The sequence below is a fragment of the Mastigoproctus giganteus genome, chromosome 3 (genome assembly GCF_048544385.1).
Source record: "Mastigoproctus giganteus isolate SK-2022 chromosome 3, ASM4854438v1, whole genome shotgun sequence".
NCBI lineage: Eukaryota > Metazoa > Arthropoda > Arachnida > Uropygi > Thelyphonidae > Mastigoproctus > Mastigoproctus giganteus.
Genome location: NC_143577.1, coordinates 158263659 through 158288453, shown reverse-complemented (window position 1 = coordinate 158288453; position 24795 = coordinate 158263659).

The window sequence follows — 24795 nt, the reverse complement described above, 5'->3', positions numbered from 1 at the left end:
TTAACGTAATAGTATTGTGTCCTGTAAATCAGCAAAATAAGTCCTCAATATTTTGTTGTTCCTCCTCGAGCTGCAATTACAGCCTTGCAACGATCTGGCACAGAGTTAATCAACTTCTGGATACACGGTTGCCCAATTTCATTGTACCACACCCTTACAATGCTCTCCTGCAGCTGAATCTTACTTGTTTGCTTCTTCTGAGCAATTTTAGACGACATTATATACCAGAAATTTTCAATAGGGTTCAAATCAAATGGGGACTGTTGCCAGGCCAGTCCAATATTGTAATGCCAGCATTTCTGAGGTATGACTGCACTTAAGGGAGGGAAACATTGGTATAAGTATGTTTTAAGCCTTGTGAGACAAGAAGACAAACTCATCATTAAATCTAAATAGCATAAAACTTACCAATTTTGCTGTGTGGCAAGGTGCTGAGTCCTGTTGAAAAATGTAGCTTTGGCCGTGTGTGGTGATCCTAATAACGGGTTTCAGGCACTCCCCCCAGGTAGCAGTGTAGGTTTCTGCATTCACCGTTCCGTTAATAAGCTTAATTCGCTCCACCCCTTTGCTTGTTATGCATCCCCAGACCATCTGACCGGCATGGAACTTTACAGTCGGTGTTATGCAGTCAGGATGCCTCCGATTTTCGTCTTCTGACGTATCGCTTCCCATCCGAGTCATGCAGGCCCCTGCTCCTCTACTATAAAGTGGTATTCCTTCCCATCGTCTCATTCGCGGCCATAGCTTGGTTCCACAGAGTGGTAACCGTCAAAATGAAGCAAAAACTCAACTGAATCCAGAGGGCATTGCTATTAGCAACACATCGCATCTGCCGAACGGTGCCCACTACGGCAATCCATGTTATTGCAGGGACTCTGCCATTAGACCTATATGTAATTTTTAGAGTATTCTGCTTCAGGCTCAAAAAAGGAATACCTACCTCCATCATGGATATTGACCTATCGCTGAATGATGACAATAAAAGTGAGAAAGCGCGATGCTTCAGCGAGCTAATAAATGTCTGGCAAACAAGGTGGGACAATTCAACTGTTAGCACTATAACCAAAAATTTCCTACCGGATGTCTCCTTTGTGATGTCGAAGAAAGTTAGCTCATGGTTTACAATTATTCTGGAAACATCGTTATCTTATTACTGGGCATGGATCCCTTAACGAAAAACTCCACCCGCTAGGCCTGTTAAATACTGACCTCTGTTTCTGTGGAGCACAAGAAAACTGGCAACGTCTTCTCCACGAATGTGCCTGCTCTTAGGACATTAGGAATGAGCTACGAAATGAAGACCCCATCCTTCAGCATAAATCAAGTTGACCAACTTGTTCTGACCCCCCCCCTTTACTTGTCTGCATTCCAAGCTTTTGCAGCTGTTGTCTTTGCCAGAAGGAAAGATATGCTTACAATTAATGCAGTAGCAACATAACCTCAAGCACCATTCAAAGATCAACCTATTGACCTCTTCAGGCATATTATTATTATTTTTTTTCCCTTTCCTCGCCTCTCTTTTTCTTTTTTTTTTTTTTTCTCTCAAAACCTGCACCACGGGTGGATGTTTGTGCTTTTTTTTTTTTTTTTTTTTTTTTTCTGTTGTCCCTCTGGAATGGGCCCCCAGAGGATCCTGGCCCACCTGCTGGCAACACCAAGTGGATCAGAGTCTCTTTTGAGACGGTACGCCCTATACTGAGACTGGCCCACCTTCCCGTGGTGTGGATGAGAACCCAGAATCCTGGTGATTGATGCTTCTGGGTAGCCAAGCGGCCAGAACAGAACAACAGAACGCACACACAATACACACAAACCTACAACAACACGTTTCTGGCCCTTTACAGTTGATCCTGTTCTTCACAGAGACACGAGGCGGAGCTGAACAAATGTTCCAGGTGCCACCCTTTACATATACACTTGTCTTTATGCAGGTTGAATTTCGATTCGTCAGACAAGATGACGGTGTCCCATTGCTCTTTTGTCCATGAAACATGCTTTTTAGCCCAAGCAAATCATTTCTTCCTCATTTGTTGGGTCAACAAAGGCTTCGTCTTGGGCCGATAGGCATGCAGATCTCATTTGGAAAGACGTCTTTGGACAGTTCGTCCACTTGTTTCAACAACATCTCAAAGTCCAGTGATCGCCATCCTAGTGCTCCATCAGGAGAACTAGCATGGCGATTACGAAGGCATAGCCGTTTCAAATATCGATCTTGGGAAGGCGAAGTCACTCTCTTACGGCCTGATCCAGGTCTTCTCTTCACTTCACCGGTTTCACGCTTTAATTTCAGCATCCGGCATACTGTTGACTGGTGGCAGGCTATTTAAGAGTTCCTTCCACCTTATAGGTGCTCAGCTGGATTGAGAACTGGGATTGGATAAAACAGCGAATTTGGCTGAATTCACTCTTTTGTTTCTGGAACCAGTTCTATACATTACTGGCCTTGTAGCATTGCGCATTATCCTGTCGGAAGAAACCTTTTGCAGTGGATACGCTGAAGTTATAAACAGATGAGCGTGGTCATCATCCGATTTGCTCCACTGGTATCAAGGGAGGCCAATGGATCAATGGAAAAAGCAATAACTGTTTGAAAGGCAGCCGTACTCTGTGATGGTATAGTGGTTTCACCTGTTTGGAGAGGTCTTTAATAAGTTGGAAAAGTCTTTTAAAAATAAAGAATTTACGTTACGTACGGCTGCCTTTCAAACAGCTGTTGCTTTTTGTTTAAAGACCTAGTCATTAGACTTTTGGCCTAAACTTTCATGAGTGCCATAAGATAAAAAAAGAAAAAAAGAAATACAGAAGAAAAAAGGAAGACAATATCTTAGTGGCTTTTCGTAACAAAAGAACTCAAAACTCGTTCTGAGAGGGTGGAAAAGTTATCTAAACATAGCTACTTTCGTTTAGATTAAAGAATGAAATTGCGGTGAAAATATCCGCGAGAGATCTGAAGAAAGGAGGGTAAAAGTGGCGCACTTAGGTCTCGAAGACCCGCGGGGCCGAGTGTGATATCGGTTGAACAGGTCTGGGTCTCTGTGCGTAGTTCGTGGTGTCGAATTGGGGTTTGGATTCCTTAGGCATGGGGGAATTATCTGTTTTTGATTTCTTCGTTTGTAGATTGTCCTTAGCATTGAATACTGTATCCTGCAGTGGCTCAATCGCATTTTGGGTAAAGCCTTTCGCCAACTAAAGGAGCATTTTCCAGATTTCCCTAGGAGGGACTCCTTGGCAGTTTCGTGTGATTAAAACAAACATTGTCACTGCCGCTAGGCTACTCTCACATAGGATTGAAGTTCCAGTCATCTCAGAGACGCTGTCACGCTCAGCGGGTTGTAGAACACTCAGCAGTAATAACTTATCTCTCCAGTCCCAAGCAACTATACTAAAATGTCTTCAAAGAATGTTCTCTCAAAGTACTGTAGAATTCTTTCGCAAGCTGGACATCACTGTTTGCCAAGACAAGACCTACAAAAACGGTTATTCGGAATCTTATCTCTTGCTAGAAATTATGATGGAATGCGGTTTAGTCGAGAGGGTCCAGCTTGACTCTTGTGTGCCCCTGTACAAAAATCCGGTCTCATCTAGTCTTCTAATTCATGTGCCAATTCCAAATACGATGTGATTCCAGTGTTGACAAACCGTTACCTTTTTTTTTTTTTCTTTTTCTCTCCATCTGTAAGTTCACGTAACTTTTTACTACTGCAGTTTCACTGCAGGCATCATTTCTTCATATAAATAAGATATATACGAGTGTGTTATTTTAGTTCCTACCATAATTGATAATCCAGGGCAAGATCAATGGAAAAAGAAGTCGGATGAAAAAGAAGGAAATATTGGTTAGAAATCTAAGAGAGGGGTAGACTAGTGTGCAAATCTTAAGACCAATACTATTTCTAAAGGATACAACCACAAAATCAAACGAAACAGCATGTGGCGATTTGCATAACTGTGGCCGTTCAGTAGAAAGCTGGTGCACATGCAAACATTTGAATCGTGATGACAGGGCTCACATAAACAGATAAAAGCAGCAGTTATGTGCAAATTAGCGAATGGGGAGCACGATTGTTACAGACGTTCAATTGGTTTCATACAGTGCAACAGACAACGAAATGGCCAGTAGACAAAGTCTGGATGACTTTACCCGGGATCGAATAATTGGGAAGGTCGAAGTGCGATTAATGTGGCTGCAAAGTTCAGTATCGCCCATAGTATCGTCTCACGTGCGTGGTCGGCCTTCAGAACGACAGGTACAGCTGTTCGAAGGACCAGTGGTGGTGGTCCACGAAAAACAACGCCCAATGATGACCGCTATAAAGTGTAAAGTGTATTCGTGTCTATGGGCACCAGGGATTCCCCATCTGCATACCGTGATCCCCAAAAGATCTACATATACAAACCTACTGGATACCCTATTTAAAATTCAAACTACTCTCAACAGTAAATCCCAGCTAGACGTCATCTTCCTGGATATTTCATCTGCTTATGATAAGCTCTCAATTCCCGTTCTCATCTACATTCTGGAAAAGTACTTTGGCATTACTGGAAGCCTGCTAAAAACCATCAACCGCATCCTTACACCAAGACAACTCATCATCAGCTATAAATCCTTCCAACAGGAGTGCATTATAACGAGAGGAGTACCACAGGGAGGTGTCCTATCCTGTGTACTGTTCGCCGCTGCCCTTGAACCCTTCCTCGCAAGGTATACTGATTTTTCATCGTATGCAGACGACCTCAAATTATACATAACGTCTAAAGAAGCTGAACAAACTCACCTGACCAATCAGCGAGTCTCCGTCCTAATCGACAGCCTTGTAGCATATCTACTGCAAATAGGTCTGGAAATAAATGCATCAAAGTCAGCTCAACTTACCTTTACAAAAAAGAGAATAAAAAATGACATCACAGCCTATCACAACGGAGTGCAGATAAGGAAAGTGAAGTCTCACACCGACCTCGGCTTGACTTGGGACGAGGGCCTCACTTTTCAGACCCATTTCTCGACCATGAAAACGAAGACTTTCTCGGCGATGTGGGCAATTCGACAAGAGCTGACGGGGTTACTCCACGTCGATGTAGTCGGTGGATACGTCCAGCGGTGCCTACAACCTATCGCACTGTATGCATCACTAATCTGGTCTTCTGCCCCGACGTCGTATATAAATAGATTCCTCGCAGTCGAGTACTGGGTAATGCGATGGATGAACAGGGTCACGGGCAATGCTTTCACCATCTCCAGGGCTGTGTTATACACCAACTTAAATATCACTCCCTGGAGAGTTCACATTGCATCCAGGAATATTCTTCTTCTTTCTCAGATGCTAACTGGTGTGATTGACGCCCCCACTCTTCGAGGACTTATCTCTACTCCACGTGCTGGACGCAGTAATGACAGTCCCTACCTACCACTGCATTCTACACTATCCAACCTGTGCTATCTGAAGAACTTCTTCCCAAACAACGCAGTGAACCTTTTCAATTCATTGACAATAGACCCTGTGAAATACTCTGAAAGTAAGCAGTACAGATTGAAGAGCATCTCAGAAGCGCACGGCTTACTTCAACTATAATCTTGACAATGAGTGAATTTGTAAACAATATTGTAAATATACACACTTGTGTAAATTATTGTAAATAATTGTATTCGTGCATTTTTGTACACTCTTCTTATATTGTAAATACTGTAAATAATTGTAATTTTTGCTTTTTGTACACCCTTCTTATATTGTATATAATTGCAATTCTTGCATTTTGTACACCCTTCTAGCCGGTCGGCTGTGTATAAGGGGTGAAAGCAAACACTTGCTATTTTAATAAACGGATTTTAATAATAATAATAATAATCTCCGCGTTGCTTTCATTGTGGGTGTAACAGTTCCCTGCAAAGGCCAGAGATTTAAAAGTGTATGGATTTTGTAAGTGTAGTGTTGTGTATCGTTGTTCTTCTGGCCATTTTGCCGCTAGGCACCTGCTGGAGCCCAACGTTGCCCACACTTAGCCTCGTGGAGGCAGACCATGTACCCAGTAGTTGATATTTTACTCTGGCAGGCACTGCCACCTAGTGATGACCGCTATATACTCCTACAGGCCAAGAGGGACTGACACCAGACAGCGGGATCCATTGCAAACCAGCTGCACAGGACGCAGGGTATCGCGGTTTACTGCGGCCAGGCGACTCCACAAAGGTGGGCTGTTTGCCCGACAGCCAGTGCGCTGTGTCCCTTTAACACCTGCCCATCGGAGACACCGTTTACAGTGGTGCATCGAACACAAGGACTGGACAGCAGCGCAATGGGGTAAGGTACTCTCTACTGATGAGAGTAGATTCAGTCTCATCAGCGATTCTGGACGTCAGCTAATCTGGCGAGAAGTTGGCACACGGTATCATCCCGCAAACATCACTGAAAGGGATCGATATGGCGGTCGAGATGTTCTCGTCTGGGGGGGCGTTATCTTGGATGGAAGTACACAACTCCAGATACTGGAAGGCGCTACTGTACTGAGGTAATCCTTACCCATGTGCCTCTGTTTTTTATTATTATTATTATTATTATTATTATCTGTTTATTTCCATAAGGAAACCACCCCGGGACGGCAAAGTGCCAGGAGGGTGCTAAGTACATATCAGGGTACGAGATACTACGTGCAGTGGGTTACATATACTGAACACGTAGTCTCGTCCCGAAATATTATATACACATTTTATGTTTAATACATACAGTATTTACACATTTATGATTGTGTACAAACATTATACAGCTCATATATTTACAATTCATTAATAATTCCACATATAACTTACATATTAACATAACTGTTACAGAAGGTATATTTTTACAGTCAACAGATTATTATTGTTCTTAAAGCAGAAAGCTTCACTTTTATTCACAATTCTTTAGTACTTTGCGGCCGATTCATATTTCGGTAAGTCTGTACGAATCCTGGAAGATCTCTTTCCGGTATGTTGCATCCTCACACAGTTTTTCGGCATCTATCTGTAGTGAGTTAAATATTCTCGCTGCATTTGATGGGAAGAATCTTTGCAGGCTACTAAGATTGTTCAGGACTGAACGCAGTGGATTATTTAGTTCTCCGCAACGTCTAGCAGTGGCACGCGGTTTAACTAGAATATTATCCAGGACTGGAGCATCCACTCTGCCTGTGAGCATTTGTGCGAGAGTGTGTATGTTCCTGTTAATTGTCCGCTGCATTCAGGGTGTGATGTTAAGGTTTGAGTAGAGAATGGCCCTTGAGATAGTAAAAGGGTGGCCAGCAACTCTGTTAAGCCATCGCAAGAACCAGTACTCGATCCCAAGGACGGACTTATAATGTGAATCTGGAGCTGAAGACCAGATTTGCGAGGCATACATTGCAATTGGCAGGACACACATTAAAATGTACTTGGTCGCTAGCTGAGGATCCCTAATTCCTACCAGTTCCTGCCTAGTAGCCCATAAAGCGGCGAATATTTTTGTCTTCATATGGGCGAAGTGTTGAGCAAAGGTGAGTCTGTCATCCCACTTAAGACCCAGGTCCAGGTGAGAGTGCACTTTTTCCACACTAGACCCGTTCACAGAGATTGAGATGTCATTTTTATTCTGCTTGTAACTTATGGTCATTTGGGCAGACTTCTGTGCATTAATACGGAGCCCGATGCAATCCAGGTAGTTCTCAAATTCTCGGATTGTGCTATTTGCCATCTGGCAAATACTTTCTGCTGATTCATGGTCTTTGGAAGTGATGAAGAATTTTACATCGTCAGCATATGTTATAAAATTGTAGTACCGTGCAAGAAACGGCTCCAGGACGGCCGCGAAGAGAGTAGCCGAAAGAACTCCCCCTTGAGGCACTCCTTGCGAGATGGTAAAGCAAGATTGTAGCTTTTGGTGCTTAACAATAAGTTTCCTATGTTCTAGCAGGCTGGTTATTATAGTTAACAGATTTCCTCTTACATTAAAATAATTCTTCAAAATCGCAATGAGCGCTGGAATTGAGACGTTGTCGTAGGCTGCGGAGATATCCAAAAAAATAATATCAATTTGCTTTTTCTCATTTAGTGCTTTCTGCACGCGAAAAAGGGTTTCCAGTAAGTTTGTTATTTTTGATCTACCCGAAATAACTGAGTGCAAATGTGGTGGTCTATGGCTGAAGCAGTGTTGATTGATGGTGGGAAGAAGCGCTTTTTCGAATACCTTCTGTAGGGTGCAACTAACAGAAATTGGTCTGTAATCCTTAGCCAATTTTGGGTGTTTAATCTTTGGTATTGGGGTTACAATGTAATTTTTCCAAGCTTGCGGGAAAGCTCCTGACCTGATGATTTTCTGATAGATGTGCAGTAATAGATCTATTATAAATGGGCTACTTATTTTAAGGATGAACATTGGAAATTTGTCTGGTCCAACAGTGGCCTTATTGGGCAGATCGTTGATTGCTTTCATTACGCTCTCTTTGGTGATTTGTATTTCACTCAATGGAGGTCTTGTTGGTTCCTCTCTTGCCGAATAGTTTCGCTTGTTTAAATCTTTCAGGAATTCCAAAATTTTGTTACCATTATCAGTGTTCTCAATTTGATTCAGTCCATGCAGGTTACTAAAAGTGTTATTAGCCCATTCCTTGAAAATGCATTCTGTCATATTCTCTGTGCTATTTCTATTGCTAGTAATTCTTTTTGCTCGTTTTAGTTTGTTATGAATAACCCTGCAGTGTGCCTGTCGTTTTGCTTTGATGAAATGTGCTCTTTCTTTCTTATAACGAATGTGATCGGCAGGATGACCCGTTCTTTGCCATTTTCTATACAGTTTTTGCTTCCTGAGGAAACTTTCTTTCAGTTGTGGGTTAAACCATTCTTTTGTTTGGGTTAAACCATTCTTTTGTTCTCTCAGATATTTTGATTTCTTTTGCTGCTCCTTCCAATGCTGTTTGGTATAGCTTTTTAGTGATCATTTCTAAAGCTTCGTCTACTGGCTTTTCTTGCAGGTCATTCCAGTTGTAACTAGTCAGGTGACTGAGAATGACCTCTTCATTAATATACTTCACGGAGAAAAGATACTTACTTTGCTTTTCCCAGTTCGTGTGGTTACCCTGCATGTATTTGTGTATCTTCAGTGCTGCTTCTATTTCAATGGGATTGTGGTCCGACTTAAATTTTATGCAGTTTTGCGTTAGCCTTATGTCTAAGGAACTATGGTACAACAGGTCAAGTTGCTGCATTCCCTTTGTTACTGGTGTCGGAAGCTGCGTCAAGTGCAATGCACCCAATGTCGCATCCAGCTCTTTCTTGGCCTCCCTGTGTTTCGGAAGAGGCAAATTAAAATCTCCCGCTATTATTGTGTCGACATGGCTTTAGATTTGCAGCAAGCCAAGCATAGAGTTCGTTTCTTGTCTCCTTTGTGTGCTCAGGTGGGAGGTATATGATGCATATCTGTATTTTCACGTGCTCTTTTGAAAAGGTAACGCAAATCCCTTCAAAATTATTTGAATTGGTTTTTCGTTCTCTTATAGACTGGTATTTATTTTGATAGCAAATTATAACTCCCCCTCCTCGCCTATCTGTTCTTCCGGTTCCCACACATTTGCAGTTTGCTGCCGCAGTTAGCCGATCTAACTGTTTTCCATTTCCCAACCAGGTTTCGATTAGGCAAATGAAATCCAGGTCCCCGTACATCATCATCGTTTGTAGGGTGTGGAGCTTATTTGAGATGCTCCTCACGTTTTGTGCAAACAGGTGGATGTGATGTTCTGCATCCCCAGCTGGGGGTAGTTTTCTTGATTGCTATTGAGCCCGATTCCTTGCATCATTTTTAACCAGTGGTCTGGCCCATATGTCTCTGTAGGGCTTGACTAAGGTACCTACTGGCCAGGCGCTTACGTCTTGTAGGCGAGTTGCCTTATTTGGTGGACAAGAGATTATAAAGGAGGAGTAAGCTGGGTGTCGTGTTTTCACTTGCTTTACTTCCACAGTTATCCCATGTTCGCCCTCACACATGGCTTTAATATTTTTGGGCTGTGTTGTGGGTCCCAGCCTTGATACAAAAATTTGCTCTCTGGTTGCAACGGAAGTAATGTTGTACATTTCAGAAAACCGTTTGTTTGTTTCTGGTGTGTTACAGGAAGACACATTAATACTTTCTCTGTGAACTGGATTATGTCGTCGGCTGTCCTCGGCAAGACTAGGCATGAAATTTTGGGATGGGCGGGTTTTTCTACCCTCAAAAGTGTTATGCTTTTTAGGTAGCATAGTGATGTGCGCATAAGTGAGTGGGTTTGCAGGAACATGATTTGAGGGGGAAGATGTAACTCTCGCGATCGTACTCTTGGAATACATGGATGCCCCAATCATTTCAGTTGATTCCTGTTGTCCTAATATTTCTGAGACTTCTTTATTTTGGTTTCGACTTTTCCTAGTGGAATGTGTGGAGCCATTTCCTTGTGCTGCCCCTAAAGTTTCACTGGATTTGGTGCTATTGCTTGCGAGGTCCTGCTGCAAACAGACAGTTCCCGGCTGGTCTTGAAATTCACATATTATTTGGCTGTCTTGTAGTTTTGAAATTCGTTCTGATATGTTTTCCCCCGAATTCAATTCTTTTCTTGTCTTCTGTTTCTGATTTTGAATGCTTTCTGTCATCCTGTACAATCCATGCATACCACTTCTACTTTTCTTTGGGTAGCTCTGCCTCGCATAGCAAGTTTCGTCGGTTACGGGGGCCGCTGAGCCACCTTGTGCAACGAGGACTGATTCAAAGCATCCTAGCTTTTCCTCCAGTCGTTTAAGGGTGTGCAATATTTTACTGTTTTGTTCTTTGAGAAGAAAATTCTCTTCCTGCAGTTCCTGTAGCATTTTATGTACAGGGATGAAATTGCTCGCGAGGTTTTCAGCGTATTCCACAGCCTGCATCGAAAAGGGGCTGATGCAATCTGCAAGGATATCCTTTAATTCCGTACGCGAGACATATTCTTTACGGTTCTCCTCCTGCCTTTCATCCGGGCTATGATTGCTCCTCTGTCTAGCGAAAGCCCCTTCAGAGTGCTCGCAGTCTTCCGGGCAAATATCGCATCCCAAGGTTTCAAAAATTGATCCTTCAGGATGGCCCAAGATGCCATTTCCAAGGTCAGTCTGAGAGAGGATTTCTCTTGTTGCTTGTTCAAGGTCATTAATCTGTTCTGTGCATGAATCTTCACAAATGACTTCATTAGGTAATTCTTCATTATTTTTCCCTGTTTGTTGCCTACAAGCGTCACATTCAAACTTGCGTTTTCTAGTTTTGTTTAATCTCTTAATATCTACAGAAGTACAATCAGGCTTATTGCAATAGTTTTTGTGACAAGTAACGCATTTAATTATGAAGTCATCATTGGTCAGACATATGCAGCAAGTAAGCGGCACGGCTGATGCGCTGAAATCTGTCATTCTGAAATGCAAATGGGAGCCGGAATTTCAGTAATTTCGAGGCAGGTAGTCTTTAGTACAACAAGATAGGGCACTTCTATCGTTCGATGACTAGCCTATGAAATATGCAGGTGGAAATGGGGGAGGTTTTAATCCCTAACTTTGTCACCGTTTGACCTTGTCCAGAGCTTAAGTGCCGTATTGCCTTAAGCAGAATATTGCTATGTTCCGCTGCACTGAATCGCTATAAACCAACCGTTCCTTTCAACTATTACGCGAAGTATGAATGCTTAAAATCAAGATTAGACATATTACCTGTTCAGGATTCCATTAGTAGACACTGTATCCAGATTCCACTTCTCATAAGCTCTCTGTCAATATGCAGTTCATTTATGATTCTTTCAGTTTAACTTAGGTATTTGAGTATTTTTAGGAGCACATAATTCAGTAACTCACTGACCTTCGCCTCCTAGCGGCCGATCTTTCGGCCGCTAGGAGGCGAAGGTCAGTGAGTTACTCGAAACCGGCCTCCTAGCGGCCGATCTTTCGGCCGCTAGGAGGCCGGTTTCGAGGTGCCATTGGCCCCTGAGTTCGTGTTTATGGATGATAACGCCACACCCCATCGCACTGCAGCTGTTGATATGCTTTTTGAAGGTGGGGACATTGTTCGTATGGATTGGCCTGCGCGTTCCACTGATATAAATCCCATCGAACACATATGGGACGCTCTAGGGAGACGCCTAGCAGCACGTCTACATCGACCAGAAAATGTTCACCAGCTGAAGATGGCGCTGACAGAGGAATGGACGATGTTACCGCAAGAAGTTATCAACAACATTGTTCTAAGTATGGACAGGCGGTGCGAAGCCTGTCCATACTTAGAACAATTAGGGGTGGCCATATCTCCTACTGAGGACCACCTCTTCCCTTTGTTCCATCTTTGGCTCTGATGCATCTGTATCATGGCAGCCAGTGCTATGTTGCCATTTTTGAATAAAGATGCATAAAGAGGGTTTGTTTAGGGCTTCTATCTCACGCTCGTCCATTGCGGATATGACAGCCAACCTCTGCAAAGAGACGGCGCACTGAAGAAGAAGAATGTTTTGGACAGTTCTGTGCTCCTTATGTTGTGACCATTTTATGGAGGCGTCACGGCAGTGCTCAGTGTTATGAAACAAGAATTGTGAATGCATGGTTTTAAGAGAATCACTTCAGAACATTCCAGTGGCAAACACAGAACCCCACCCGACCTTAACAATATTGAACATCTTTGAGATGAACTGGAACGCAGAACGTATAGGGCAAGATAACGTTCTTCGTTAGTCGAAGTGACGAATGCTTTAAAAGGAGGAATAGAGCGCAGTACCTTCAGCTTTTTACTGAGTACGATGCCATCGCACCCAGTACTGACACTTGTACTTCCTGTTTTACTGAGTGACCTTCACAGTAAGGTTTGTCATAATTTTTTTTCAGATTCGGCTGTTCTGAATGTTCATGTAGCCACTGAAATGGAATTACGCTTCTTCAAGAGCGCAAGACGTTGTCTAACCCTTCAATATTGCTTTAGATGAGGCTCTAGATTTTTATTATTCATATTTATTTTAAATCAGCGTATTGTAATTTTTTTCTGACAGTACAGATAAGGAACGTTGAAACTAATTTCAAACCAAAGACCCACACTTTTTATGCTATGTTTGTGGCTCTAGAAGAAGGTTACGCAGCAAGCCCACGTAACTGCTAAATACGTTGATGTTCTCGTATTCTATTTCGTGAACTCGGAATACAAACGGAAAAAATAATAAGGTAATCGAGAAAGGTGTGCTCGTGCCTGATGGTGGCACTCGAGATCAGCACTGCGGTGACACGATCCTCGTGGACACGACCTAGAAATTGGAGTACCTCCTTCTGTAAACTTCTTGTCCAGCCTCTTCATGCGTACCTGCTGCGACAATGAACAGCCCTCACCTACAGTTGTTCGTTGCACATCCGTTTTGCCAGATACGTGCTCGGACCTCCTCCTCCTCTGAGCACGTACTACACATTAAGCCCTTCCACGGGGGTCTCTTCAGATAAGAGGAAGTTGCTTCCCCCTGTTCCGCCGTCAGACGTAGATCGATAGGCGCAGTCGGGGAATCAAGCCATTAAGCGATTGACGGAGGGTGGAGCCATTAAGTCGAGCTATCGGTGACGGTTTATCGGCCGATTATGACAGCTGCGGTGACGGAAGTATCCGTAAGCCATGCAATACGAGCGGTTCTGCTGGCGTCGGGAGGACAGTTTCCTTATCCCGGAGGCACCCTGCGTTTGAGGTCCGTAGGCGGTTGTCGACTGCACTTCGGCTCGGGAAGACACCGACGGGGCGGAGAGTTTTGCGTGACACAGCGGGAACATGCGTGTAATCATATTAGTGCACGCACATTCTGGGAAATCAGTCATCGCGAGACCAGAGGGAGCTGCTTTGGCTTCGAACAGATCCAAACGGGTTTCTGCTTTCGTGCCCATGAGATTTTCACTCTCAAATGTTTTCTAATTCACCCACAACATGCGATTTGGGTTTTTGCATCTCTGCGTCTGTAATGCTGGCGAAATTCGTGTATTTGATGCTGTGCCCGTGCCACACGGGGTACGCGCAGTCGTAGTTATAAATTTTATACTTTTCAGGGAGTGGTATCTCTTTTTCAGAAAGGCAATTCAGGTTATGAGGTGGCAGTGTATTTACGCCTGCAGATTATAGTTCATTCAACGGTCAGTGTACCTAATTTGGTGGATGAAAAACTGGAGTTCGGTGGAAAAAAAATCGTGCAACACGACACTCACTAATTCGGTCACTGTTTGGTAAAAGTCTAGAAAAATTGCTCTCATTTTGAGAGGATTCGAACGACTCTTTCCTCGTGGTGTGGAAGGACAGCGATCGTAACTACTGCATTGCCCGAAAATAACTACTTCCAAATTCACGAATACCTGTTATTTTATTGCATTTCGTCCACTCTTCACTGATATAGCAGGCATGGCAGCCTGAACTCGAGGCTAAACGCACTGGGATTATCAGCTACCCCGTGCTGTAAGTGTGGGGGCCTGGAAACGGTCCAACATATCATCCTGGAGTGTCCCTACTACACGGATTACAGGCTTCCCCTTCAACTCGAAACCAACGTCTTTGATACAAGTCACTTTCCACGGTTGGTTGCTACTGAGGAACACTATAAACAGGTATCGACTTTCGCGGAGCGCGTTTTCAAAAGAAGACAGGCGATACAAGGGAACAATCAGAACTGACTGGTTGGACTGGACGAACTGGGACTCAATCCACACTGTGATGTGCGTCATTAAACTGGAACCACGTGGTGGTCCACCACAAATGGACATGCCACTCTGGGCAATACTCACGCTTAAGTGTCATCAATATGTGTCTTCAATATGTGCCCTAAACTACCATCAACTCACCAGACCAGCATGGGCTCGAAAATGCCAGGGCCTTTGCCAAAATGGATATTAAACCATGTAAATACAGACTTTCACTCACCATGAGGCACCGCACTAGGTCAGGATTGAGCCCTGCGAGAGTGGATCCATCACAATTGAACAGTCCAAATCATGTGTCAACACTAGTATCTTCCTCACTAGGTCAGGATTGGGCCCTGCAAGTGTGGGATCTACTACATTTGGACGGTCCATAAACACGTAATGACTAAGTGACATACCTAGATATCCCTCACACTAGGTCAGGATTGGGCCCTGCAAGTGTGGGATGGCTTACCACGTAATACTAAGCTTATAACCATGTTAAAGGAAGGGAGAAAGGAGGAAAAAAAAAAAAAAAAAAAAAAGAGAATCTGGCTGCCTCCTCGTGGCGCGGTACGGGAGCGGGGGGTCGGGACTAGTTCTCCGCGGCCCCCTGCTGCTAAATGCCAGATGCCAGCCACAAACAACATACACAACACATTACACACACTAATGACAATTATAAATAGTAACCGCGATAGATAACTTAAATTCCGTAAAGGCTCGCGTACTTATCACTCACTAAATACTTACTATAATTATAAATCACACTCAAATCTTAAATCTTACATTCAACCTAAACTTAAACTAAAATTAAATTAAACCTAACTCTACCTCAAACCCGACTTAACTTCAGCTTAACTTAAAACTAAATTAAATTAGGAAACATCAACCATAAATTAAACTTATAACTTTAATTAAACAGTAACTCAAATCTAAGCTTAAACTTAAACCTAAACTACAACCTAAACTTAAACTCATCTATAACTTAAATTTAAACCTAAACCGAACCTACACTAATGTCAAAACCAGCTTCATAATTACTTAACTCAAACCCAAACTTGCCCACTAAATTAACTAACACTCAACTTAAACACACAACAGAACTTAAACTTTACTCAAACTTAACTTAACCCTAACCTAAAACTAAACACTAAACATTAACTTAAATTAACTAAAACACATTCAAACGATTTGATCTAAACTTCAACTTTAAACTTAACTTTAAACTTAAATTTTAATTAGATGAACTAAAAAAACGATTCTGCTGGCACACAATTAAGCTTAACGAACGGCGGACATAGGGGACACCCTGGAAACCGCCAGTAAACTACAAAAAAATACTTTGATACTTTGATATAGCAGGCACAGGTGTTACTGCTTCTTACCTGCTAAGAGCCAGGTACCGGCCGATAACATAACAACAGAACATCATAACACTTACACGTCCAACACACTACATACAATTGGCCGGTCTTGGCATAAGCTTCAACACAAGAAGTACAATAGCGGCTTATGGGGGAAACCCTGGGATCCGCCACAACAACACATGAATATCCCTGAATATCCCTGATATAGCAGGCACGAGTGTATCAAGTGTGCAGTACACCTTTCACTTTGGTGTATCGTCCGATCTTTATTGCAAATCCAGATTCTCGAAATAATAACCAACAAGCAGGGATTAAGATTCGTTATTCGGAAACTGAAATTTTAACGGAATGCAGTGAATGTGTTGATTGATAATTACTGAGTTCACTGAAACTTTGGAAGTGATTTGTCAAAATAAATAAATGAAGGATTGCGTATTTGGTTGAGTCGAAGTGTAAATAAGTATTATCTAAATGCAATCATACTTAGTGGAACACCTTTTACCCGCAGTGCAGTTACAATATCTTCTCTATTGCATTACAAGGAACTGCATAGTAATCGATTACCACCTGTTAATATGCACAGTACAATGAACTGTACATCCTACAGACACAGCAGCATGAGCTGCATCCATTTGAACTCATGATCCATGTATTTCATCGCCATATATAATAATCGGCACCATGTCCCATTCAGAATATTGCTCCTTCACTTTCCAGTGAAGTTCCCTCACAAAACTCTTGTGACATTCAACATTAACTCATGTTGAATGCCACAAGAGCTTAGGCAATCTTCCGTACCTAAACTAAACTGCTTCAGGAAGCCCCAAATATTCTTCCATTTTAGATCACCTATACGCCATCTGGAACCCCGAAATGCCAATGTCTTTCTGACTCAATATACGTATGCATATTTGATTCTTGAGGTCTAGTTCTCTAATTCTGCCACCATCCTGACACAGTTTGTATGTGGAGGCGTTCTCTTCGACTCGTTAATTAACAGCGATGAGAGGACCGAGGACATACCACTAAGACATTCCCCAAACTATAACACCACCGCCTCCAGCCTGTCGAACACCAGCAGTGCATCCATTTTCCCTGGCCTCATGTTGCTTTCTCCAAATGGGGATACGCCCATCAGCATGATCGGTGGGGGGTGGGGGAGAAAGATAACTCAGCCACGTTGTGAAAAATACCCTTAAAAATTCCTCACGTTGATGACGTGGATAAATATAAATTGAAATATAAATGAGCTTGTCGTACGGCAAGCCAAGTAACGAATGGAAAGTAAACTAAAATGCAACACAACAACAAACAATGAGAGGGATAAATCGAGATAAAGGGTGTTGCAGAAGTAAAAAGCCCCTAATATAATTTAGAAGAAATTCTAATTAATAAAAATATCAAATAATATAAATTACGTGAAGTATCACTACGGTTAGAGATGAAACCCAACCAGAACAACCTGACCAAGAGGGTGAAACAAATATAAAATAAAATAGACCAACAATTGTTCCCCAACTTCAGAAGGCCAAAAGTCCAAAAAGTCGAGGAATCACTACATTTCGAACATTAAAAAAATAAACTCATCGCTCATCTGAGAGATGCCCTGATTAACTCGCCAATGCAGTAGATTTGAATAGTGGTGGCCCTTATGCGGTTAAAAATCATGCTAGAACAGATCAGGGCACTCCCATGGCAACAACAAACAACGGATACAAGTTAACAGTGAAATAAGAATTCATCCAGATGAAATTGAGGTATAGATGGCAGTATCAGCAACGCATTGTGAGTCGAGATGCTAATGCGTTGGAAGCCTTCTTATCTATACAAGCTGGTATAGATAAGAAGGGTCGTACTGGGACAGCCAACTTTCATCGCAAGTAATTAGGGTACTCAGAAAGTCTGGATCTTGTTCAGTTTTTTTTTTTTTCCAAAACATCTTCACAAACTTAGAGTCTTCTCATTCTTTGTCTTCATTCAAAATATTTGGCACCATCTTTCAACACACTTTTCTCATGCCTAAATCTTCCGTTAAAATTTGTCTAACTGTTTCTCTGTGCATAGTAAGTTCTGATACAACCATTCTAATGCTTAAACGACGACCACTTCTAATCTCTTCCGGTCCACATTTGCTTCAGTGTTCATGGAAGCTGGACGGCCTGGTCGTTCATCGACTTCCACATTTTCTCTTCCTTCTAAAAATCTTTTATGCCATTCAAATATCTTTTTCATAAACTTACGTAATAATTCGTAACTTTCAGTTGGCGTATTCTTTAGTTTTGTTAAAAATTTCAGGTTGATTCATTGCTCAAATCTTCTGTCTGTTTTCCAGAAAACTGCAAAAATACAAGGTAATGAAAACCTGTCTTACTGCAAAGCGAATGAGCGCGTTGGATCGCAAATTTGCTGACAAATAGGGAAAGGTTCAAGGTCAACCGCTGTGCCTTTATTTTACAGGTGCCGCTTGGTGTGTAGTGACTGCGCGCGCAGTCTCCTTATTTAATAGCCGCATCCTGTATTATGGCTGAATTTTTGCTGAATCAGACTGACAATCCAATCAAACATAATACACTGAAATTCTGACAAAGCTGAGTGAAAAAATTCGAAGGAAGAGACCTGAATTGTGGAAGGAAGATTGGATGCTTCATCGTGACAAAACAAGACCATGTTTATAAATAGGAAAGTTCGTAAAGAAATTTTGTGATAATTTCTTCTTCATTCACTTTTCGATTTTTAAACAAGAGCATGGAGGTGAGGATATATTATCATTTATGTCATTTCCTTTTGTATAAGAAAGATAAGGTTACGTGTATCAGCTTTTCATTTCTTCTCTTTTCACATATGTATTGTCCACAACTTAAACCCAAAATATTTTGAATGAACTGCAATTTATGTGCACTTTCTATATCACTGTAGCTGGATTGGCTGCTGAAATGGAAAAATTTAGTTTGCTGTTAGCATTTTCACTCTGAAGAAGATTGATGCTCGATATGAAGATGGTGATCATCATCTGCAGAACTTTTAATATGAGAAGATAACTTTTATTACCATATCATCTAGAAATAACTCGTCCAGTAAGTGGCAGATTATTTACCAATCATAATTATTAGGAATGAAGCCTCAGAAAAATATCGCACTTTACTGGTATGATGCAGTGGACCTCTCACTAGTAACTCTGATGTCCAACATTATCTGGCTAGCAGTGTTAAAATTACAAGCAAAGAAGCAACTCCTAGGATCTGATAGACTCACAATTAAGGGTTAAGATGAAAGTTTCATGTGTAGATGAAACCGTAATTCATCTACACATGAAATGAATTATAGACATTTCGAATAATTTTAATTAAATACATTCATACTTTTTGGTTTCTGCCTGCACATTTGGGTTCTCCGCCTAGAAACTTGTGCAACTGAGAAACACGATATGATTTCAGTCTGAGACCGAGTGACTGAGTTCTAATTGCAAACTCTCTAGAAAAGAAATGTTCCTTCAATCAACGTTGGATTCGAACTTAGGTTTTTGGCCTTTGGGGGTGAGGATTTTAAGAGTTCAAAAAGAGTGATTAATTCGAGTTGCGCTAGGAAAAGGAAAGTTAGGGTTGGACTGTTAGAATAAGCACCGAGAGAGCTAATGTCATGAGTCACCACTATTTTTGCCCGTAAATTGTTGTATTCTACAGTACAGACTATGTATTTGTCTGTCTGTACTACGAAACTGTGAAAAGTCAAATTATTATAATAATTTTTACTTTTCCCTTAGGATAAATCACCTTATTTTGAAGCAACTTTAAGATAAATCGCCTAAACTATTCTGAATAACAACTGTCGATATTGGACCTTAACTGGGGCCGGTTCATTAAACTCATGAGCGAAGCTTTTGGCAGGACTATGAACCCTATGGTGTCTTCTGGTCTTTCAATTTGCTTACAAATCTTCATATTGTCCGTTAATAAGTCTTTCGGACAAATCCTTTAGCTTTGTGCTAAAGATGTCAGCCTGTTTGCCAGAACGTGACTTGTGGGTCATCCACTGACCTCCCAAGGCACTCCAGGGTGTGTTAAAGTGCGCGTGACATCCGTGTTGTCGGTTAGCCGCTCCTCTTTTTTCCCCTGTTTTGAAGCACCTCTGTGAGTCCGCGAGTTAAAATAATACCTTGGTGTTTTCTTAACCTTACCGGCCGCTGCTGGATGCAGGTGCACAAAAGCAGAAAAACGCACCTGGGGTTGCTTGTACCTGTGGATTTCGACTGGGTAGAGGGGAGGTAAGGCGTGAAAAAGTGGGTGGGAACTGGAGATTTGCGCACTGCCTTTTAGGATTAAAATAGCGGTTAGGAAAATTACATTCCTCTGTGTCACATTCACAGCTGCGGTTTTTTTTACCTATCTTGTGACAGATTAGCACCTTAAAAGCTTGGTGTTAGTCCCTGCTTAGTATGACCCCAGTCTTGAAAAGTAGAACCTTATGATGTTTCTTTTTCATCATTTCAATTTTCAGGAATGAGTATGTGTGTTGCTAACTTTTGAAAGGTATAACAGAAAAATTGCACAAACGTGAGAGATGTGGATAAATTAGCGTTGGCCATTGATCCACACTCTGGGAATCTTAGCTGATGTGGCCGGATTTAAATTTGGCAGCTTACTTTAAATTTGGCGTTTTCTTCTTCTGGGTTATTTATTCCTTTCATGGATGCGATGGGTAGTATCGTTATCCATGAAGGAACTGTTGACGTAAGCGATAAAGGGAAGAGATGGTTGGATATTACTCTTATAAATAAATCTTTATTACAATGCAATAACACGACCCTTCACGGCCAGTGTTCAGGGATTTTACATCGAGTAAAAACAAAATAGTAAAGGACTAAATTGATTGATTTGATGTTGAGATAACAGGAGCTATGATGTTAACTGTTTGGAATTTTATCTAGGCAAGGCAAAAGAGAGTTGATATCATGAGTCTTGTTCTTCAATTTTAATCTTATGAGAATGCGAAAAAGTTAGGAAGAGGAATGTTTCTCAGCGTGGCCCGTATTACTCGGAATAAGGAATGTCTACACTAGATAGAGTGCACTTGACTAGGAGGGGTGTGAGAATTATTTTAGATGCTGTTGACTAAGTTTTAGATGTCCAGCGAAGCTATTTGTTTGAGGAGCTGGGGAGGCTACAAGAATTAAAAACCTCAAACACGTGTTATGAAAAGAGGCAATAGTACATCTATTAAGGGAGGAATATGCGTTGTTCATGAATGATGAACAACGCTTGGGAAAACTACCTTTGTCCACATCAGAAGTCATGTTACCATCCATCCTTCACACACTTTCGACATGGCACCCTCTGAGCTTCGTCTTTCTTGGTCAATCACACTGCATTTATTGGGTCTTCAGTTGAGTTTTAAGCGCAGAAACAATTATGGCTGTCGAGGGTCATTATACTGTGTCTGTAATTGTGTTTATTCTTCGGTTGTTTGTTGGACGAAGAACCTGAGTTTCCGGGAGAGAAACCTTGCAACCTACGCCTGAGCTCGACTAGTCATAAATGCTCTCAGTCTTCGCGTGTACCTCACTTTTGTAGCATCGCTCGCAATCAAAATTGCTTTAAAGAAAACTTTTAAAATTTCTCTGTTTATTCTCCAGCACATCTGCGTAAGTCAGTGGAGGTTACAACTTCTTATTTGACATGAATATTATCATTAATCGAATTGGGCGGCTGGTAGGCTTGAATCACGGTCATTTCAGACTCGTTTAGAAATGCACTCCCGCCAGTGACCACTCGCTACGTCAGACTTCAGGCGTCTTGAACGGGTTTGTACAAGGATCAAAGCTACAGGGCTAGACGGATGGGTAAAGTGCCTGCCTGGCAACCCAAAGGTCGCGGGTTCGAATCCCACCTCAGGCTTGGATCAGAGTAGTGCAAAAACCTTGGGAGGTGCATTATGGTCACAGAAGCCGATGCGCCAACAACTAACAAAAAAAAAAAAAAAAAACAGGATCTAATGTTGCAATGGAACCCTATCAGAGTGTAGTAATGTTTTGTGCGCTTTTTTCATACTTTGGCCGAATGAATCGATCTGAGGTTGCATCCCTCCCCCAACCACCACAACCAGAAAATCGTGCATGTCATACAGCTGAGCAGGGAATTTGATTAAAGTGTGATCAAAGTTTTGATTAAAATGCAGAATTTTAATGTTCAGCGATTAAGAATTTGAAGTTTTTTTACGAGAAACGTAGAAAGCAAAGCCTTTCTGCCTTTAACCGCAAAGCAGTAGGTTCAAGAACAGTTCGATAGCCGAGAACTATATATAGAGGACCTAGGTCAGGAGCGAGAGTGCAATGGCACACGTTCTTTGATTAGACCGGAGTTCAAGCCCCTGACTGTTAAATACAGTCAATTTGCCAACCCACACTGGACCAGCGTGTCAGATTATGGTCCATTTCCCTCAATTTGAATCGTTCAGGAGGCTTCTATCCTGTAGTGGACTGACAATGGCTGCAGTTTAACTTTTTATTATATATATATTGGACATAAATAAATACATTTTTTGTTTATACTCCTGGACGATCACATAGTCATTGCAGCTCACAACATAGAAGGAATACAAGAAGCAGCACCATTTTTAGCAATCACGGGCTTAAAAGTCACTGAAGGCACGTTTTTTTTTTTTTTTTTTATGGGGAACCAGTGGTTCCCCACAAAACCGCATTTAATAACATTGTAGGATGCAAGACTGCAAAGCTAGATGAGTGTGAGTTGTGTTGGGTACCGTGAGTTATGTGTTGGTAAGTTGTTCGTGTTGTTCATCTGGCCATTAGTTACCGGGAGGCGCGATCACCAAGGAAGGCACATTGCGGCATCCGTCTACGGAACGAGGAGCCGGACAAGGACAGTCAAGTGACTTTTACAATGTTGATCCTGCTCCATCCAGGACAAGAGCAGGATCGGCCTGTTGAGAGGAATAAAACAGGATAGACAAGAACAAATAAGGTAGGTAGGGGTATGATGACTGAGAGTGGTGATCAATGGACACTGCTCATCATGGACTAATGTTATTAGTGGAATCCCTCAGGGTTCAGTGTTGGGTCCGTTGTTGTTTTCTGTATTTATTAATGATATCGATGATGGTATATCAGGCTTAATGTCTAAGTTTGCAGGCGATACGAAGGTTGGCAGGGTTGTTAATGACACTAATGACAGTACGCTGCTGCTGCAACAGAATCTAGAAAAGTTGAGCAGATGGGCTGAGAGGTGGCAAATAAAGTTTAACATTGAAAAATGTAAAGTACTAAATATAGGAAGCCGTAACGCCAGAGTAACGTATCAACTCTGTGGTACTACACTGACAGTGGTAGAGAATGAAAGGGACCTGGGGGTGGTTGTGCAGGCAGATATGAAGTTCTCTGAGCAGTGCAGACGGGTTGCAAGAGTAGCTCCTGGTGTATTGTCAGTGATATACAGGAATTTTTCTAGCAGGGATAAGGAGGTGATTATTCCCTTGTACAGTATAAGGCAATGGTCAGGCCACACCTTGAGTACTGTATACAGGTCTGGGGGCCTCATTTCAAGAAGGATGTAGAGTTTCTACATGGATGAATGGAACAAAGGGTTGCTCTTAAGAAGAAAGGATTACGTTTTGCAAATTACAGAGTCTGGAGACTAGGCACCTGTGAAGTGATCTGATTGTGGTGTATGAAGCCTTGAATGGTTTGAGCATGCTCAATGCTGATGGGATTCTTTCTCTTGCTGAAAATAATCACCTGAGGGGGCATAAATTCAAATTGAGGAAAGACAGTTGTAGGATATATGTGCGGAAGTTTGCCTTTAGCCAGCGGGTAGTTGATTGGTGGAACAGACTTCCATCTTCTGTGTGGAAGTTGATAGCATAAATAAATTTAAGGAAGAGCTGGACAGGTATTTGGAACGAACGGCTGGGTGAAATTTTAGCGGTTTGTTTTTTTTTTTTTTTTTTTGGTTGATGCTGCATAAGCCTGCTTTCTTTCATCGTATGCCTCTACTAATGATAATGCTAAAGCATCCCTCTGGTGAGTGCAGAATTTAAAACTAAAGTAAGTAGGTCCTGAAGAAGGGCGAAATTGAGGGCCAACAAAAGTAAAGGAATGACAGACAGAAAAAGCCACAGTGCTCTGCGATCACTGTACATCCTACTCTGGAAGGACACCACAATCACCAAAGAACTCCGACCAGAGTGGAGAATACCACGGATGGTAATATTCTATCAGCATGACGGATTGGATAAAACGACAACAGAAAAGAGTCTACCGTATGGGGGCTGTTAAAACCACAACTGGCCATCATGCCCTCGTGGGGAGCACAGTTGGAAGAATCGCCATCCTCCCCCTCACAAGGTTGAAAAGACCTGAGTTCGAGTCCCGTCGATGACGGGAGAAATTTTTATGGTCCTTTTTCAAAACGCGGCTGAGTTAGTCGATCTCAAGCGATGGTAGCATGGCTTTACCTTCCGGAAACTCGGGTTTTTCGTCCAATAAAACAGAAAATCGACCACAGAACACACGCAATTTTCAGACAGCATGTATGGAGAAATATGGGCCTAGTACGGAGAAATAAAACCCAGCAACAACAACCAGCCATCAGAACCCAGGACAGACCAGGGGTCAACAACAGCTTCGCTGCTTGTTTTCATGAGTAAAGACAATTTACACAACGCTATAAACAGTTCGAAGGACGTGGATTGCTAACATAATATCCCACCTGGAAGAGAGAGTCCAAGGCAGAGTTCCAAGAGGAG